Raw genomic sequence first — 15,954 nt, 5'->3', positions numbered from 1 at the left:
TGGAATCACGGGAGAGCTTCAAATCATAGAAAGTGAGAGTGTCAGTCCTCTTGTACATAAGTCGACATTGTGCCATTTGTATTATATTCGGATGCAATTTCTGTGTTCCATTGTCAATAAGAAGGTCCAAGGGATACAGTAAACCTGAAGTGAAGCATCGGAATCTAAAACTGGACTCAAAGGAGAGGTTCAAATCATAGAAAGTTAGAGTGTTAGTCCTCTTTTATTTAAGTCGGCATTGTGGCTTTTGCATTAAATTTGGATGCAAACTCTGTGTTTCATCGTCACCAAAATGGTCCAAGGGAAGCAGTAAACCTGAGGTGAAGTATCGGAACCTCAAACTGGACTCACAGGAGAGGTTCACATCATAAAAAGTGAGAGTGTCAGTAGTCTTGTACTTCAGTCGTCATTGTGCCTTTTGTATTAATTTCGGATGTAATTTCTGTGTTTCATCGTCAATAAGAAGGTCCAAGGGATACACTAAACCTGAAGTGAAGCATCGGAATCTAAAACTGGACTCATAGGAGAGGTTCAAATCATAGAAAGTGGGAGTGGCAGTCCTCTTGTAGTTAAGTCGGTATTGTGCATTTTGAATTTAATTCTGATGCAATTTCTGTGTTTCATCGTCAATAAGAAGGTGCAAGGTATGCAGTAAACCTGAAGTGAAGTATCGGAACCTCAAACTGGACTCACAGGAGAGGTTCACATCATAAAAAGTGAGAGTGTCAGTAGTCTTGTACTTCAGTCGTCATTGTGCCTTTTGTATTACTTTCGGATGTAATTTCTGTGTTTCATCGTCAATAAGAAGGTCCAAGGGATACAGTAAACCTGAAGTGAAGCTTCGGAATCTCAAACTGGACTCACAGGAGTGGTTCAAATCATAGAAAGTTAGAGTGTCAGTCCTTTTGTACTTAAGTCGGCATTGTGACTTTTGTATTAAATTCGGATGCAAACTCTGTGTTTCATCGTCAATTAGAAAGGTCCAAGGGATACAGTAAATCTGAAGTGATGAATCGGAATCTGAAACTGACCTCACAGGAAAGGTTCACATCATAGAAAGTGAGAGTGTCAGTCCTCTTGTACTTAAGTCGGTATTGTGCCATTTGTATTAAATTCGGGTGCAATTTCTGTGTTTCATCGTCAATAAGAAGGTCCAAGGGATACAGTAAACCTGAAGTAAAGCTTCGGAATCTCAAACTGGACTCACAGGAGTGGTTCAAATCATAGAAAGTTAGAGTGTCAGTCCTTTTGTACTTAAGTCGGCATTGTGACTTTTGTATTAAATTCGGATGCAAACTCTGTGTTTCATCGTCAATTAGAAAGGTCCAAGGGATACAGTAAATCTGAAGTGATGAATCAGAATCTGAAACTGACCTCACAGGAAAGGTTCAAATCATAGAAAGTGAGAGTGTCAGTCCTCTTGTACTTAAGTCGGTATTGTGGCATTTGTATTAAATTCGGGTGCAATTTCTGTGTTTCATCGTCAATAAGAGTGTCCAAGGGATACAGTAAACCTGAAGTGAAGCATCGGAATCAAAAACTGGACTCACAGGAGGGGTTTAAATCATAGAAAGTGAGAGTGTCAGTCCTCTTGTACTTAAGTCGGAATTGTGGCATTTGTATTGAATTCGGATGCACTTTCTGTGTTTCATCGTCAATAAGAATGGCCAAGGGATACAATAAACCTGAAGTGAAGCATCGGAATCTAAAACTGGACTCACAGGAGAGGTTCAAATCATAGAAAGTTAGAGTGTCAGTCCTCTTGTACTTAAGTCGGCATTGTGCCTTTTGTATTAAATTCCGATGCAATTTCTATGTTTCATCGTCAATAAAAAGGTGCAAGGTATACAGTAAACCTGTAGTGAAGCATCGGAATCTAAAACTGGACTCACAGGAGATGTTCAAATCATAGAAAGTGAGAGTGTCAGTCCTCTTCTACTTAACGGCATTGTGCCTTTTGAATTTAATTCCGTTGCAATTTCTGTTTCATCGTCAATAATAAGGTCCAAGGTATACAGTAAACCTGAAGTGAAGCATCGGAATTTGAAACCGGACTCACAGGAGAGGTCCAAATCATAGAAAGAGAGAGTGTCAGTCCTCTTGTACTTAAGTTGGCATTGTGCCATTTGTATTAAATTCGGATGCAATTCCTGTGTTTCATAGTCAATAAGAAGGTCCAAGGAATACAGTAAAACTGAAGTGAAACATCGGAATCAAAAACTGGACTCACAGGAGAGGTTCAAATCATAGAATGTAAGAGTGTCAGTCCTCTTGTACTTAAGTCGGCATTGTACCTTTTGTAATAAATTTGGATGGAAACTCTGTGTTTCATCGTCAATAAGAAGGTGCAAGGGAAACAGTAAACCTGAAGTGAAGCATCGGGATCTAAAACTGGACTCATAGGAGAGGTTCAAATCATAGAAAGTGAGAGTGGCAGTCCTCTTGTAGTTAAGTCGGTATTGTGCATTTTGAATTTAATTCCGATGCAATTTCTGTGTTTCATCGTCAATAAGAAGGTGAAAGGGATGCGGTAAACCTGAAGTGAAGTATCGGAATCTGAAACTGGACTCACAGGAGAGGTTCACATCATAGAAAGTGAGAGTGTCAGTAGTCTTGTACTTAAGTCGCCATTGTGCTTTTTGTATTAAATTCGGATGCAATTTCTGTGTTTCATCGTCCTTAAGAAGGTCCGAGGGATACAGTAAACCTGAAGTGAAGCTTCGGAATCTCAAACTGGACTCACAGGAGAGGTTCAAATCATACAAAGTGAGAGTGTCAGTCCTCTTGTACTTAAGTCGGCATTGTGCTATTTGTATTAAATTCGGGTGCAATTTCTGTGTTTCATCGTCAATAAGAAGGTCCAAGGGATACAGTAAACCTGAAGTGAAGCATCGGAATCTAAAACTGGACTCACAGGAGAGGTTCAAATCATAGAAAGTGAGAGTGTCAGTCCTCTTCTACTTAGGTCGGCATTGTGCCTTTTGAATTTAATTCCGATGCAATTTCTGTGTTTCATCGTCAATAAGAAGGTTCAAAGGATATAGTAAACCTGAAGTGAAGCATCGGAATCTAAAACTGAACTCACAGGAGAGATTCAAATCATAGAAAGCTAGAGTGTCACTCCTCTTGTACTTAAGTTGGTATTGTGCATTTTGTAATAAATTCGGATGCAATTTCTGTGTTTCATCATCAATAAGAAGGTCCAAGGGATACAGTAAACCATAAGTAAAGCATCGGAATCTAAAACTGGACTCACAGGAGAGGTTCAAATCAAAAAAGTTAAAGTGTCATTCCTCTTGTACTTAACTCTGCATTGTGATTTTTGAATTTAATTCCGATGCAATTTCTGTGTTTCATTGTCAATAAGAAGGTCCAAGGGATACAGTAAACCTGGAATGAAGCATTGGAATCTAAGTTTGGACTCACAGGAGAGGTTCAAATCATAGAAAATGAGAGTGTCAGTCCTCTTTTACTTAAGTCGGCATTGTGCGTTTAGAATTTAATTCCGATGCAAATTCTGTGTTTCATCGTCAATAAGAAGGTCCAAGGGATACAGGAAACCTGAAGTGAAGCATCGGAATCAAAAACTGGACTCACAGGAAAGGTTCAAATCATAGAAAGTAAGAGTGTCAGTCCTCTTGTACTTAAGTCGGCATTGTGGCAATTGTATTGAATTCGGATGCAATTTCTGTGTTTCATCGTCAATAAGAATGTCCAAGGGATACAATAAACCTGAAGTGAAGCATCGGAATCTAAAACTGGACTCACAGGAGAGGTTCAAATCACAGAAAGTTAGAGTGTCAGTCCTCTTTTACTTAAGTCGGCATTGTGCCTTTTGTATTAAATTCCGATGCAATTTCTATGTTTCATCGTCAATAAAAAGGTGCAAGGTATACAGAAAACCTGAAGTGAAGCATCGGAATCTAAAACTGGACTCACAGGAGAGGTTCAAATCATAGAAAGTGAGAGTGTCAGTCCTCTTGTACTTATCGGCATTGTGCCTTTTGAATTTAATTCCGATGCAATTTCTGTTTCATCGCCAATAACAAGGTCCAAGGGAAACAGTAAACCTGAAGTGAAGCATCGGAATCTAAGACTGGACTCACAGGAGAGATTCAAATCATTGAAAGATAGAGTGTCACTCCTCTTGTACTTGAGTCGGTATTGTGCCTTTTGTATTAAATTCGGATGCAATTTCTGTGTTTCATCATCAATAAGAAGGTCCAAGGGATACAGTAAACCTTAGGTAAAGCATCGGAATCTAAAACTGGACTCACAGGAGATGTTCAAATCATAGAAAGTTAGAGTGTCATTCCTCTTGTACTTAACTCTGCATTGTGCGTTTTGAATTTAATTCCGATGCAAATTCTGTGTTTCATCGTCAATAAGAAGTTCCAAGGGAAACAGTAAACCTGAAGTGAAGCATCAGAATCAAAAACTGGACCCACAGGAGAGATTCAAATCATAGAATGTCAGAGTGTCAGTCATCTTTTACTTAAGTCGGCATTGTGCCTTTTGTATTAAATTCCGATGCAATTTCTGTGTTTCATCGTCAATAAGGAGGTCCGAGGGATACAGTAAACCTAAAGTGAAGCATCAGAATCTGAAACTGGACTCACAGGAGAGGTTCAAATCATAGAAATGGAGAGTGTCAGTCCTCTTGTACTTATGTCGGCATTGTGGCATTTGTACCAAATTCGGATGCATTTTCTGTGTTTCATCGTCAATAAGAAGGTCCGAGGGATACACTAAACTTGAAGTGAAGCATCGGAATCGAAAACTGGACTCACAGGAGAGGTTCAAATCATAGAAAGTGAGAGTGTCAGTTCTCTTCTACTTAGGTCGGCATTGTGCCTTTTGAATTTAATTCCGATGCAATTTCTGTGTTTCATCATCAATAGGAAGGTCCAAAGGATACAGTTAAATTGAAGTGAAGCATCGGAATCAAAAACTGGACTCACAGGAGAGATTCAAATCATAGAAAGATAGAGTGTCTCTCCTCTTGTACCTAATTCGGTATTGTGCCTTTTGTATTAAATTCGGATGCAATTTCTGTGTTTCATCGTCAATAAGAAGGTCCAAGGGATACAGTAAACCTTTAGTAAATCATCGCAATCTAAAACTGGACTCACAGGGGAGGTTCAAATCATAGAAAGTGAGAGTGTCAGTCTTCTTGTACTTAAGTCGGCATTGTGCCATATGTATTAAATTCGGGTGCAATTTCTGGGTTTCATCGTCAATAAGAAGGTCCAAGGGGTACAGTAAACCTGAAGTGAAGCATCGGAATCATAAACTTGACTCACTGGAAAGGTTCGAATCGTTGAAAGTGAGAGTGTCAGTCCTCTTGTACTTAAGTCGGCATTGTGGCATTTGTATTAAATTTGGAGGCAATTTCTGTGTTTCATCGTCAATAAGAAGGTCCAAGGGATACAATAAACCTAAAGTGAAGCATCGGAATCTAAAACTGGACTCACAGGACAGGTTGAAATCATAGAAAGTTAGAGTGTCACTCCCCTTGTACTTGAGTCGGTATTGTGCCTTTTGTATTAAATTCGGGTGCAATTTCTGTGTGTCATCGTCAATAAGAAGGTCTAAGGGATACAGTAAACCTGAAGTGGTGCCTCGGAATCTAAAACTGGACTCACAGGAGAGGTTCAAATCATAGGAAGTTAGAGTGTCAGTCCTCTTTTACTTAAGTCGGCATTGTGCCTTTTCAATTCAATTCCGATGCTATTTCTGTATTTCATTGTCAATAAGAAGGTCCAAGGGATACAGTAAACCTGAAGTGAAGCATTGAAATCTAAAACTGGACTCAGAGGAGAGGTTCTAATCATAGAAAGTTAGAATGTCATTCCTCTTGTACTTAAGTCGGCATTGTGCCATTTGTATTACATTCGGATGCAATTTCTGTGTTTCATCGTCAAACGAAGGTGCAAGGTATACAGTAAACCTGAAGTGAAGCATCGGAATCTAAAACTGGACTCGCAGGAGAGGTTCAAATCATAAAAAGTGAGAGTGTCAGTCCTCTTGTACTGATGTCGCCATTGTGCCTTTTGTATTAAATTCGGATGCTATTTCTGTGTTTCATCGTCAATAAGAAGGTCTAAGGGATACAGTAAACCTGAAGTGAAGCATCGGAATCCAAAACTGGACTCACAGGACAGGTTCAAATCATAGAAAATTAGAGTGTCAGTCCTCTTGTATTTAAGTCGGCATTGTGCCTTTTGTATTAAATTCGGATGCAAACTCTGTGTTTCATCGTCAATAAGAAGGTGCAAGGTATACAGTAAACCTGAAGTGAAGCATCGGAATCTAAAACTGGACTCACAGGAGAGGTTCAAATCATAGAAAGTGAGAGTGTCAGTCCTCTTGTACTTAAGTCGACATTGTGCCATTTGTATTAAATTCGGATGCAATTTCTGTGTTTCATCGTCAATAAGAAAGTCCAAGGGGTACAGTAAACCTTAAGTGAAGCATCGGAATCTAAAACTGGACTCACAGGAGAGGTTCAAATCATAGAAAGTGAGAGTGTCAGTCCTCTTTTACTTAAGTCGGCATTGTGCATTTTGAATTTACTTCCGTTGCTATTTCTGTGTTTCATTGTCAATAAGAAGGTCCAACGGATACAGTAAACCTGAAGTGAAGCATCGGAATCTAAAACAGGACTCACAGGAGAGGTTCTAATCATAGAAAGTTAGAATGTCAGTCCTCTTGTACTTAAGTCGGCATTGTGCCTTTTGTATTAAATTCGGATGCAATTTCTGTGTTTCATCGTCAATAAGAAGGTGCAAGGTATACAGTAAACCAGAAGTGAAGCATCGGAATCTATAACTGGTCTCACAGGAAAGGTTAAAATCATAGAAATGGAGAGTGTCAGTCCTCTTGTACTTATGTCGGCATTGTGGCATTTGTACCAAATTCGGATGCATTTTCTGTGTTTCATCGTCAATAAGAAGGTCCGAGGGATACACTAAACTTGAAGTGAAGCATCGGAATCTAAAACTGGACTCACAGGAGAGGTTCAAATCATAGAAAGTGAGAGTGTCAGTTCTCTTCTACTTAGGTCGGCATTGTGCCTTTTGAATTTAATTCCGATGCAATTTCTGTGTTTCATCATCAATAGGAAGGTCCAAAGGATACAGTTAAATTGAAGTGAAGCATCGGAATCAAAAACTGGACTCACAGGAGAGATTCAAATCATAGAAAGATAGAGTGTCTCTCCTCTTGTACCTAATTCGGTATTGTGCCTTTTGTATTAAATTCGGATGCAATTTCTGTGTTTCATCGTCAATAAGAAGGTCCAAGGGATACAGTAAACCTTAAGTAAATCATCGCAATCTAAAACTGGACTCACAGGAGAGGTTCAAATCATAGAAAGTGAGAGTGTCAGTAGTCTTGTACTTAAGTTGCCATTGTGCTTTTTGTATTAAATTCGGATGCAATTTCTGTGTTTCATCGTCCTTAAGAAGGTCCGAGGGATGCAGTAAACCTGAAGTGAAGCTTCGGAATCTCAAACTGGACTCACAGGAGAGGTTCAAATCATACAAAGTGAGAGTGTCAGTCCTCTTGTACTTAAGTCGGCATTGTGCTATTTGTATTAAATTCGGGTGCAATTTCTGTGTTTTATCGTCAATAAGAAGGTCCAAGGGATACAGTAAACCTGAAGTGAAGCATCGGAATCTAAAACTGGACTCACAGGAGAGGTTCAAATCATAGAAAGTGAGAGTGTCAGTCCTCTTCTACTTAGGTCGGCATTGTGCCTTTTGAATTTAATTCCGATGCAATTTCTGTGTTTCATCGTCAATAAGAAGGTTCAAAGGATATAGTAAACCTGAAGTGAAGCATCGGAATCTAAAACTGAACTCACAGGAGAGATTCAAATCATTGAAAGCTAGAGTGTCACTCCTCTTGTACTTAAGTTGGTATTGTGCATTTTGTAATAAATTCGGATGCAATTTCTGTGTTTCATCATCAATAAGAAGGTCCAAGGGATACAGTGAACCATAAGTAAAGCATCGGAATCTAAAACTGGACTCACAGGAGAGGTTCAAATCAAAAAAGTTAAAGTGTCATTCCTCTTGTACTTAACTCTGCATTGTGATTTTTGAATTTAATTCCGATGCAATTTCTGTGTTTCATTGTCAATAAGAAGGTCCAAGGGATACAGTAAACCTGGAATGAAGCATTGGAATCTAAGTTTGGACTCACAGGAGAGGTTCAAATCATAGAAAATGAGAGTGTCAGTCCTCTTTTACTTAAGTCGGCATTGTGCGTTTAGAATTTAATTCCGATGCAAATTCTGTGTTTCATCGTCAATAAGAAGGTCCAAGGGATACAGGAAACCTGAAGTGAAGCATCGGAATCAAAAACTGGACTCACAGGAAAGGTTCAAATCATAGAAAGTGAGAGTGTCAGTCCTCTTGTACTTAAGTCGGCATTGTGGCAATTGTATTGAATTCGGATGCAATTTCTGTGTTTCATCGTCAATAAGAATGTCCAAGGGATACAATAAACCTGAAGTGAAGCATCGGAATCTAAAACTGGAATCACAGGAGAGGTTCAAATCACAGAAAGTTAGAGTGTCAGTCCTCTTTTACTTAAGTCGGCATTGTGCCTTTTGTATTAAATTCCGATGCAATTTCTATGTTTCATCGTCACTAAAAAGGTGCAAGGTATACAGAAAACCTGAAGTGAAGCATCGGAATCTAAAACTGGACTCACAGGAGAGGTTCAAATCATAGAAAGTGAGAGTGTCAGTCCTCTTCTACTTATCGGCATTGTGCCTTTTGAATTTAATTCCGATGCAATTTCTGTTTCATCGCCAATAAGAAGGTCCAAGGGAAACAGTAAACCTGAAGTGAAGCATCGGAATCTAAGACTGGACTCACAGGAGAGATTCAAATCATTGAAAGATAGAGTGTCACTCCTCTTGTACTTGAGTCGGTATTGTGCCTTTTGTATTAAATTCGGATGCAATTTCTGTGTTTCATCATCAATAAGAAGGTCCAAGGGATACAGTAAACCTTAGGTAAAGCATCGGAATCTAAAACTGGACTCACAGGAGATGTTCAAATCATAGAAAGTTAGAGTGTCATTCCTCTTGTACTTAACTCTGCATTGTGCGTTTTGAATTTAATTCCGATGCAAATTCTGTGTTTCATCGTCAATAAGAAGTTCCAAGGGAAACAGTAAACCTGAAGTGAAGCATCAGAATCAAAAACTGGACCCACAGGAGAGATTCAAATCATAGAATGTCAGAGTGTCAGTCATCTTTTACTTAAGTCGGCATTGTGCCTTTTGTATTAAATTCCGATGCAATTTCTGTGTTTCATCGTCAATAAGGAGGTCCGAGGGATACAGTAAACCTAAAGTGAAGCATCAGAATCTGAAACTGGACTCACAGGAGAGGTTCAAATCATAGAAAGGGAGAGTGTCAGTCCTCTTGTACTTATGTCGGCATTGTGGCATTTGTACCAAATTCGGATGCATTTTCTGTGTTTCATCGTCAATAAGAAGGTCCGAGGGATACACTAAACTTGAAGTGAAGCATCGGAATCTAAAACTGGACTCACAGGAGAGGTTCAAATCATAGAAAGTGAGAGTGTCAGTTCTCTTCTACTTAGGTCGGCATTGTGCCTTTTGAATTTAATTCCGATGCAATTTCTGTGTTTCATCATCAATAGGAAGGTCCAAAGGATACAGTTAAATTGAAGTGAAGCATCGGAATCAAAAACTGGACTCACAGGAGAGATTCAAATCATAGAAAGATAGAGTGTCTCTCCTCTTGTACCTAATTCGGTATTGTGCCTTTTGTATTAAATTCGGATGCAATTTCTGTGTTTCATCGTCAATAAGAAGGTCCAAGGGATACAGTAAACCTTTAGTAAATCATCGCAATCTAAAACTGGACTCACAGGGGAGGTTCAAATCATAGAAAGTGAGAGTGTCAGTCCTCTTGTACTTAAGTCGGCATTGTGCCATATGTATTAAATTCGGGTGCAATTTCTGGGTTTCATCGTCAATAAGAAGGTCCAAGGGGTACAGTAAACCTGAAGTGAAGCATCGGAATCATAAACTTGACTCACTGGAAAGGTTCGAATCGTTGAAAGTGAGAGTGTCAGTCCTCTTGTACTTAAGTCGGCATTGTGGCATTTGTATTAAATTTGGAGGCAATTTCTGTGTTTCATCGTCAATAAGAAGGTCCAAGGGATACAATAAACCTAAAGTGAAGCATCGGAATCTAAAACTGGACTCACAGGACAGGTTGAAATCATAGAAAGTTAGAGTGTCACTCCCCTTGTACTTGAGTCGGTATTGTGCCTTTTGTATTAAATTCGGGTGCAATTTCTGTGTGTCATCGTCAATAAGAAGGTCTAAGGGATACAGTAAACCTGAAGTGGTGCCTCGGAATCTAAAACTGGACTCACAGGAGAGGTTCAAATCATAGGAAGTTAGAGTGTCAGTCCTCTTTTACTTAAGTCGGCATTGTGCCTTTTCAATTCAATTCCGATGCTATTTCTGTATTTCATTGTCAATAAGAAGGTCCAAGGGATACAGTAAACCTGAAGTGAAGCATTGAAATCTAAAACTGGACTCAGAGGAGAGGTTCTAATCATAGAAAGTTAGAATGTCATTCCTCTTGTACTTAAGTCGGCATTGTGCCATTTGTATTACATTCGGATGCAATTTCTGTGTTTCATCGTCAAACGAAGGTGCAAGGTATACAGTAAACCTGAAGTGAAGCATCGGAATCTAAAACTGGACTCGCAGGAGAGGTTCAAATCATAAAAAGTGAGAGTGTCAGTCCTCTTGTACTGATGTCGCCATTGTGCCTTTTGTATTAAATTCGGATGCTATTTCTGTGTTTCATCGTCAATAAGAAGGTCTAAGGGATACAGTAAACCTGAAGTGAAGCATCGGAATCCAAAACTGGACTCACAGGACAGGTTCAAATCATAGAAAATTAGAGTGTCAGTCCTCTTGTATTTAAGTCGGCATTGTGCCTTTTGTATTAAATTCGGATGCAAACTCTGTGTTTCATCGTCAATAAGAAGGTGCAAGGTATACAGTAAACCTGAAGTGAAGCATCGGAATCTAAAACTGGACTCACAGGAGAGGTTCAAATCATAGAAAGTGAGAGTGTCAGTCCTCTTGTACTTAAGTCGACATTGTGCCATTTGTATTAAATTCGGATGCAATTTCTGTGTTTCATCGTCAATAAGAAAGTCCAAGGGGTACAGTAAACCTTAAGTGAAGCATCGGAATCTAAAACTGGACTCACAGGAGAGGTTCAAATCATAGAAAGTGAGAGTGTCAGTCCTCTTTTACTTAAGTCGGCATTATGCATTTTGAATTTAATTCCGTTGCTATTTCTGTGTTTCATTGTCAATAAGAAGGTCCAACGGATACAGTAAACCTGAAGTGAAGCATCGGAATCTAAAACAGGACTCACAGGAGAGGTTCTAATCATAGAGAGTTAGAATGTCAGTCCTCTTGTACTTAAGTCGGCATTGTGCCTTTTGTATTAAATTCGGATGCAATTTCTGTGTTTCATCGTCAATAAGAAGGTGCAAGGTATACAGTAAACCAGAAGTGAAGCATCGGAATCTATAACTGGTCTCACAGGAAAGGTTAAAATCATAGAAATGGAGAGTGTCAGTCCTCTTGTACCTATGTCGGCATTGTGGCATTTGTACCAAATTCGGATGCATTTTCTGTGTTTCATCGTCAATAAGAAGGTCCGAGGGATACACTAAACTTGAAGTGAAGCATCGGAATCTAAAACTGGACTCACAGGAGAGGTTCAAATCATAGAAAGTGAGAGTGTCAGTTCTCTTCTACTTAGGTCGGCATTGTGCCTTTTGAATTTAATTCCGATGCAATTTCTGCGTTTCATCATCAATAGGAAGGTCCAAAGGATACAGTTAAATTGAAGTGAAGCATCGGAATCAAAAACTGGACTCACAGGAGAGATTCAAATCATAGAAAGATAGAGTGTCTCTCCTCTTGTACCTAATTCGGTATTGTGCCTTTTGTATTAAATTCGGATGCAATTTCTGTGTTTCATCGTCAATAAGAAGGTCCAAGGGATACAGTAAACCTTAAGTAAATCATCGCAATCTAAAACTGGACTCACAGGAGAGGTTCAAATCATAGAAAGTGAGAGTGTCAGTCCTCTTGTACTTAAGTCGGCATTGTGCCATATGTATTAAATTCGGGTGCAATTTCTGGGTTTCATCGTCAATAAGAAGGTCCAAGGGGTACAGTAAACCTGAAGTGAAGCATCGGAATCATAAACTTGACTCACTGGAAAGGTTCGAATCGTTGAAAGTGAGAGTGTCAGTCCTCTTGTACTTAAGTCGGCATTGTGGCATTTGTATTAAATTTGGAGGCAATTTCTGTGTTTCATCGTCAATGAGAAGGTCCAAGGGATACAACAAACCTAAAGTGAAGCATCGGAATCTAAAACTGGACTCACAGGACAGGTTGAAATCATAGAAAGTTAGAGTGTCACTCCCCTTGTACTTGAGTCGGTATTGTGCCTTTTGTATTAAATTCGGGTGCAATTTCTGTGTGTCATCGTCAATAAGAAGGTCTAAGGGATACAGTAAACCTGAAGTGGTGCCTCGGAATCTAAAACTGGACTCACAGGAGAGGTTCAAATCATAGAAAGTTAGAGTGTCAGTCATCTTTTACTTAAGTCGGCATTGTGCCTTTTGAATTTAATTCCGATGCTATTTCTGTGTTTCATTGTCAATAAGAAGGTCCAAGCAATACAGTAAACCTGATGTGAAGCATCGGAATCTAAAACAGGACTCACAGGAGAGGTTCTCATCATAGAAAGTTAGAATGTCAGTCCTCTTGTACTTAAGTCGGCATTGTGCCTTTTGTATTAAATTCGGATGCAAATTCTGTCTTTCATCGTCAATAAGAAGTTGCAAGGTATATAGTAAACCTGAAGTGAAGCATCGGAATCTAAAACTGGACTCACAGGAAAGGTTCAAATCATAGAAAGGGAGAGTGTCAGTCCTCTTGTACTTATGTCGGCATTGTGGCATTTGTATCAAATTCGGATGCATTTTCTGTGTTTCATCGTCAATAAGAAGGTCCAAGGGATACATCAAACCTGAAGTGAAGCATCGGAATCTAAAACTGGACTCCCTGGAGAGGTTCAAATCATAGAAAGTGAGAGTGTCAGTTCTCTTCTACTTAGGTCGGCATTGTGCCATTTGAATTTAATTCCGATGCAATTTCTGTGTTTCATCGTCAATAAGAAGTTCCAAAGGATACAGTAAAACTGAAGTGAAGCATCGGAATCTAAAACTGGACTCACAGGAGAGATTCAAATCATAGAAAGGTAGAGTGTCTCTATTCTTGTACCTAATTCGGTATTGTGCCTTTTGTATTAAATTCGGATGCAATTTCTGTGTTTCATCGTCAATATGAAGGACCAAGGGATACAGTAAACCTGAAGTGAAGCATCGGAATCTAAAACTGGACTCACAGAAGAAGTTCAAATCATAGAAAGTTAGAGTGTCAGTCCTCTTGTAGTTACGTCGGCATTGTGATTTTTGAATTTAATTCCGTTGCAATTTCTGTGTTTCATCGTCAATAAGAAAGTCCAAGGGATACAGTAAACCTGGAGTGAAGCATCGGAATCTAACACTGGACTCACAGGAGAGGTTCAAATCATAGAAAGTGAGAGCGTCAGTCCTCTTTTACTTAAGTCAGCATTGTGCGTTTTGAATTTAATTCCGATGCAATTTCTGTGTTTCATCGTCAATAAGAAGGTCTAAGGGATACAGTAATCCTGAAGTGAGGCATCGGAATATAAAACTGGACTCACAGGAGAGGTTCAAATCATAGAATGTGAGAGTGTCAGTCCTCTTCTACTTAAGTCGGCATTGTGCCATTTGTATAAAATTCGGGTGCAATTTCTGGGTTTCATCGTCAATAAGAAGGTCCAAGGGGTACAGTAAACCTGAAGTGAAGCATCGGAATCAAAAACGTGACTCACTGGAAAGGTTCAAATCATAGAAAGTGAGAGTGTCAGTCCTCTTGTACTTAAGTCCGCATTGTGGCATTTGTATTAAATTTGAATGCAATTTCTGTGTTTCATCGTCAATAAGAAGGTCCAAGGGATACAGTAACCCTGAAGTGAAGCATCGGAATCCAAAACCGGACTCACAGGAGAGGTTCAAATCATAGAAAGTTAGAGTGTCAGTCCTCTTGTATTTAAGTCGGCATTGTGCCTTTTGTATTAAATTCGGATGCAAACTCTGTGTTTCATCGTCAATAAGAAGGTGCAAGGTATACAGTAAACCTGAAGTGAATCATCGGAATCAAAAACTGGACTCGCAGGAGAGGTTCAAATCATAAAAAGTAAGAGTGTCAGTCCTCTTCTACTGAAGTCGCCATTGTGCCTTTTGTATTAAATTCGGATGCTATTTCTGTGTTTCATCGTCAATAAGAAGGTCCAAGGGATACAGTAAACCTGAAGTGAAGCATCGGAATCCAAAACTGGACTCACAGGAGAGATTCAAATCATAGAAAGTTAGAGTGTCAGTCCTCTTGTATTTAAGTCTGCATTGTGCCTTTTGTATTAAAATCGGATGCAAACTCTGTGTTTCATCGTCAATAAGAAGGTCCAAGGGATACAATAAACCTGAAGTGAAGCATCGGAATCTTAAACGGGACTCACAGGAGAGGATCAAATCATAGAAAGTTAGAGTTACCTGAGTCGGTATTGTGCCTTTTGTATTGAATTCGGGTGCAATTTCTGTGTGTCGTCGTCAATAAGAAGGTCCAAGGGATACAGTAAACCTGAAGTGAAGCATCGGACTCTAAAACTGGACTCACAGGAGAGGTTCAAATCATAGAAACTGAGAGTGTCAGTCCTCTTGTACTTAAGTCGACATGTGCCATTTGTATTAAATTTGGATGCAATTTCTGTGTTTCATCGTCAATAAGAAGGTCCAAGGGATACAGTAAACCTGAAGTGAAGCAACGGAATCTAAAAACTGGACTCACAGGAGAGGTTCAAATCATAGAAAGTTAGAGTGTCAGTCCTCTTTTACTTAAGTCGGCATTGTGCCTTTTGAATTTAATTCGGATGCTATTTCTGTGTTTCATTGTCAATAGGAAGGTCCAAGGGATACAGTAAACCTGAAGTGAAGCATCGGAATCTAAAACAGGACTCACAGGTAAGGATCTAATCATAGAAAGTTAGAATGTCAGTCCTCTTGTACTTAAGTCGGCATTGTGCCTTTTCTATTAAATTCGGATGCAATTTCTGTGTTTCATCGTAAATAAGAAGGAGCAAGGTATACAGTAAACCTGAAGTGAAGCATCGGAATCTAAAACTGGACTCACAGGAAAGGTTCAAATCATAGAAAGGGAGTGTGTCAGTCCTCTTGTACTTATGTCGGCATTGTGGCATTTGTATCAAATTTGGATGCATTTTCTGTGTTTCATCGTCAATAAGAAGGTCCAAGGGATACATTAAACCTGAAGTGAAGCATCGGAATCTAAAACTGGACTCACTGGAGAGGTTCAAATCATAGAAAGTGAGAGTGTCAGTTCTCTTCTACTTAGGTCGGCATTGTGCTTTTGAATTTAATTACGATGCAATTTCTGTGTTTCATCGTCAATAAGAAGGTCCAAAGGATACAGTAAAACTGAAGTGAAGCATCGGAATCTAAAACTGGACTCACAGGAGAGATTCAAATCATAGAAAGTTGAAGTGTCTCTCCTCTTGTACCTAATTCGGTATTGTGCCTTTTTTATTAAATTCGGATGCAATTTCAGTGTTTCATCGTCAATAATTAGGTCCAAGGGATACAGTAAACCTTAAGTAAATCATCGGAATCTAAAACTGTACTCACAGGAGAGGTTCAAATCATAGAAAATTAGAGTGTCAGTCCTCTTGTACTAAAGTCGGCATTGGCATTTTGT

Source organism: Schistocerca americana, chromosome 11, assembly GCF_021461395.2.
Source record: "Schistocerca americana isolate TAMUIC-IGC-003095 chromosome 11, iqSchAmer2.1, whole genome shotgun sequence".
NCBI lineage: Eukaryota > Metazoa > Arthropoda > Insecta > Orthoptera > Acrididae > Schistocerca > Schistocerca americana.
This window is presented reverse-complemented; position numbering follows the sequence as displayed.